Source organism: Branchiostoma belcheri, unplaced genomic scaffold (assembly GCF_001625305.1).
Source record: "Branchiostoma belcheri isolate BF01 breed outbred unplaced genomic scaffold, Haploidv18h27 scaffold125, whole genome shotgun sequence".
NCBI lineage: Eukaryota > Metazoa > Chordata > Leptocardii > Amphioxiformes > Branchiostomatidae > Branchiostoma > Branchiostoma belcheri.
This window is the reverse complement of record NW_017802658.1, coordinates 737,707-742,554: the sequence shown is the minus strand read 5'-3', so window position 1 is coordinate 742,554 and position 4,848 is coordinate 737,707. Positions and strand designations below refer to the sequence as shown.

The window sequence follows — 4,848 nt, the reverse complement described above, 5'->3', positions numbered from 1 at the left end:
CTGGTTCTAGCTATTTATGGGTGGTACTCAAAATAATATAGATGCCTCACATAGCTTGTTTTGGGCTATTTCGAATGCTTTAGATACATGAAATGAAGATAAAATATGCAAAGAAATGGCAGTATATCAAATTTCCTCATCCAAAGTATTTTTGTTTTGCCATCCTGAAGTTGGATGCCTTTAATATATATCATGGTCTTCTGTAACAGGTGCTTTGAACGGAGTACAGACCTACAATGTAATTATATATTTTCCCCTTGCCCCACAGAACAGCTCGTTGAGTGGCCAGTTCTTTAAGAGCTGCAGTGTGGTGGGGAACGGAGGGATCCTCCTGGGCAGTAAGTGTGGGAAGAAGATCGACGCCTCAGAGTTTGTTATAAGGTCAGTCTACACATATAACAATTTTCTCATCAATTCTATAATACAAGCATTGAAATGGCAGAATATCTATTGATACTAAGGTGCATATAGATCATGATGTAATCAATAGCAGTTGCAGTCGATTTCTTACCAATTCTACAGTCATTAAAATGGCAGAGTAACTTTTGATACTGATACTCAGATGGATATTATCATGTTCACCAAGCATTAAGTAGTGCCAGTTTCACTTAACCTTTTCCCAGCTGCCTAAGCCAGTCACTGAAAGAGAATTGTTAGCCAAATGGCTACCGGTCACTCCAGTACTAGTGTGCTTCTGAGAGCTAACTTAATCTTGAGACTATAGTATATCAGGGCTTAGAATACAACAGCTGTGACTCTTATACTATATATGTTCAGAACCAAACATGAACCAGTACTGGTAGAGATCAGGAACACCTGCACAGCTCCAATTCTGCTACATCAATCTGCATGTATGCAGGAGGTATTTGAAGGCCTGGTATATTGTACAATCTCCTACAATGTTTCTCCTTTCTTACACCTTTTCCTCCCTCCACAGATGTAATTTGGCTCCAGTAAACGCGGTGTTCAGTGAAGATGTCGGGTCCAAAACCTCCCTGATAACCCTCAACCCCAGCATCCTAGAAAAAAAGTCAGTCTTGGTTTTCTCAATTGAGATGCTGCATTCTGAATTCACTTTCTTTGTGATGCTCTGTTGGAAGTTTTGGGTGGCCTTGAAACATTTTATACAAATCTCTATCTCATATCTATGAAATCATTTTGAATCTTTAATTACTAGGAACATTTGGCAAATTCTATCTCTAGTAAATTCTAGGACACTAAAAATACACATTATTCTAACTGTGGGTCAGATTGCCATTTGAAAGCAAAGCTTCCTCGTAAACCAACCGACAATTTTATTTACAGTTGGCATCAAAGCCTCACAAAAATGGCAAGTTTGCTACTGTACACTCTCAAAGATCTTTGCATGTAATTAAGTTAGAGTTCTGTCTAAGGCTACCCTATTCTTCCTGATTGGACCATATATTGTCCTTTGTGCCGGTGTGGTCTTTGCTAAAATCTGTCCTTTTGTTTGTTTGTTTGTTTTGTTCTTTGTTGGCTGTACACATGTCCCCGTGATGTGCAGTTTGTGCCTTCTGTGTGTGTTACTGTGGATTTCAAAGGTAACAACATTTTGTTCTGAAAATTAGGTCTTTTTCAACCCTCGGAAAAAAAATCTGTGTTTTACCATATGTCCTTTCTCAAATCTTTTTTCATTTTTTTACGATTATTTCTTGTCAAGTGTGATGACCCCACAAATTAAACTTGTACGATAGTACTGATTCTCTGTGCATTTATCATACAATCATATGGTCTTCCAATGTCTTCTTTTTATGTTTACTGAACGAAAACATATTTTTGCTCTGTTTCTTCTTCCTCTTCTTCTCCAAACCAATAAGGTCAATGACCTGAACCAGACGCCTGTCACCATGGTAACTAGTGTTGGGTTACATCATGTTGCAATTAAATAGCAGGAGGGATTTAGGCTCCTGCCACCTTATATACGAAATATGTTTCAGTAAGAATTAACAGAGCAGACCATATGCAAAGGTAAACATTATGCATTTGCTTTGCAAACGTTACCTTTCTAGTTAAGGATTTTCTTTCCTTTTTGCTTATAGGTATAAGAAACTGAGTGAAAGGGGAGTTCGCAACCTCTTCCTGCAGGACATCAGTGCATACAATGACAGTCTGATCTGGATTCCTGCCTTCTCCTATAGAAGGAACATGCAGCTGGCATACTATGCACATAAAACCCTGCAGGTTAGTCCTGAGGCCACAGCAATTTCACTTCCTGCTTCTTTACTTCTTCACATTTTTTATGCTTTGCACATAAAAAAAGATTGAATGTTTCAGTCAGGATATGATCATGAATGGCGACTACAACTGTTTACAGAAAGTCCTTGTCTAATTATAACCCTTTTAGGTGTTACGGATGTTTTTATTGATTGATATGATTGCTTCAGAATTTTATCAGCCTAGTATGTTGGCTACTTTGGCTATAACATTTGGAAATTTACCATGCATTGCACCTGCAATTGTGTTTGCAATAAGATTTGATTGATTGGTTGATTGATTGATTGATTGATTGATTGATTGACTGCTTGATTGATTGCGTGGTTGATTGATTGACTGATTGATTGATTGGTTGATTGATTGATTGATTGGTTGATTGATTGGTTGATTGATTGGTTGATTGATTGGTTGATTGATTGGTTGATTGATTGATTGATTGGTACTAGCTAGCTAGATAAGCAGCCTTGGCTACATGCTTGCTGAAGAATTAGGAAAAAAATAAACCATGTAACAGACAATTTAGTAATATAGTATATAATGTATCTCTGAAAATGTGTTGTTTTCCTTAGGGTGCGAATGCCCAACAGAGAGTTGTGTTTCCCCACCCAAACCACCTGCGGATGTTGGGGAAATACTGGAGTGACCAGGGACTACCACAGGGGAAGAGACTATCCACTGGTCAGTAGGAAAATTACCCTGTGTAGCAGCTTAGTTTTTGTTTTCATGATGCAACTACTGCAAGTCTTGAAATGTTTGAAGTGGTTTGCAGTTGCAGTGTTTGCAACATGAATTTTCTTCACAAATTCGTGACAGCATGAAATTCAATGTACATTGTACTATGTATTACTACACAACAGTGCCAATGAACAAAACTTTTCCTTTTCCTAAATTCTTCCACAAAATCAAATCAACTTACTAGTACCTCCTCCCCAAATAAATGAACTTACTGTGACAGTATTCTATCATTACCATATTCTATTGTTACAATCATTTTTTCCTTCTCCTTCATAACATGTTATACAACAAATAAGACCTATGTATTACATGCAAAGTAAGCACTCCACCAGTGAACAAATTCAGCTGGGAAGAGAACTTTCATGAGTGTGCATCAAGTACATGTCTGCTGCCTAACTTTTTAAACATACAAATTTGGTAGGCTGAAGGTTAAGACATTTCCACCATCCTGTATGTGCCCCTTGTTTGTTGTTTTCCCTAGGTTTGTTTCTGGCCAGCGCCGCGATCTCTTATTGTCAGGAGGTTCACCTCTATGGTTTCTGGCCGTTTGACGTCAACTGTCAGGGGAACAACGTGACGTACCACTACTACGACAAAGGCTACCAGAGTAGCGGCCACTCCATGTCGTCAGAATTTGTACAGTTGCTGAAGCTACAGGACAAGAAGATTGTACATATAACCACGGAAAAGTGTCAGCCTTAACCGTACAACGTGTACACAGCGCCAGTGAGTTACTCAAGAACGTGCGTCTAGATCTTGATAACGTTAAAATGCTGTTAGCTTCATCAGATTGCTGATGATCATCATCATTCACTGGTTTCTGCATTTGCAGAGTATCATAATACTAGGAACATAGGGTTCTTATAACACAAGTTTGAGAACATTTACCTGGTGGTTATTTTGATAACTCCTCATCAGTTTTTTTCATCAGGGACTGACTGGACAGTAAAAGATAGTCCCATAGCCTTTTTGAGGCCGTAGGGGCAGTGGGTTTTTGATCCACTGTGTCTTAGGACACGGTATTGGAAGGCAGAGCCCATCCCTCTCCTTGCCTTTTACCTATTTATGTACCTATTTTACAAGTTACACCTGGGTGGAGCGAGGAAAGTCGTGTAAAGTGTCTTTCCAAAGGACACTAGGTCTAGCCAGGAATGTCGGGAGTCGAACCCGCGACCTCTCGATCTCACGCCTCAGGACGCCACACAGCTTTAAATGCTATCAAGCTGAAATTTTCATTATCAATGATCAACGAACCACTATCCATTCAGCCCCTGATCAAGGTAGCTGAGGAGTTACTGAAACATCAACCAGGTAGTGTTTTCAAAGTTGCGTTACAAGAACGCTGTGATCTTAATAATGTTGTCAACATTTTCAGGGAGCTCCTCGTGGAACACCTTTCAATAGTGTCAGAATATAGCAATAGGGAGTGTTGGTTCTAAATAACCCAGAATATAGCAACAACAAACACATTGTTTTCTACATGTGTTAAAAGAGACTGGCTCTTGTCTGAAATCATTTTCACCTGTGATTTTCATGCTTAGAAGATGCCCTGATTACAAGGCAGTGGCTGCCAGCTGTAAAAAAAAAAGTTGCACATGGAAACATAATATTATATGTTAAGTACTATGTAGAAATTATGTAAACCGTAAACCTGGCTTTTTCATCATGTTTGTTCTTTTTTTTTGTAATTTGTACACGGTAAGTTCCAAAGGTGAACATTAAACTAAAAATATCTACATGTAGCTTCATACATGTAAGGTCATCTATAATTATGTAACATTATTAAGCTCTTCTTCTTATTCAATGTGAAGGAACTTAAAAATTTCTGATTCTATCATTTTCAATTTTGGTATCATATGCACATGTCATATTACTATG

At 38.4% G+C, this 4,848-nt stretch overlaps 1 protein-coding gene across 1 annotated transcript in view; it reads left to right on the top strand.

The window, feature by feature from the left end:
* Positions 1-4,848, top strand: part of LOC109463401 (charged multivesicular body protein 2a) — a 9,125-nt gene that overhangs the window by 1,961 nt on the left and 2,316 nt on the right. The window lies entirely within an intron of this gene.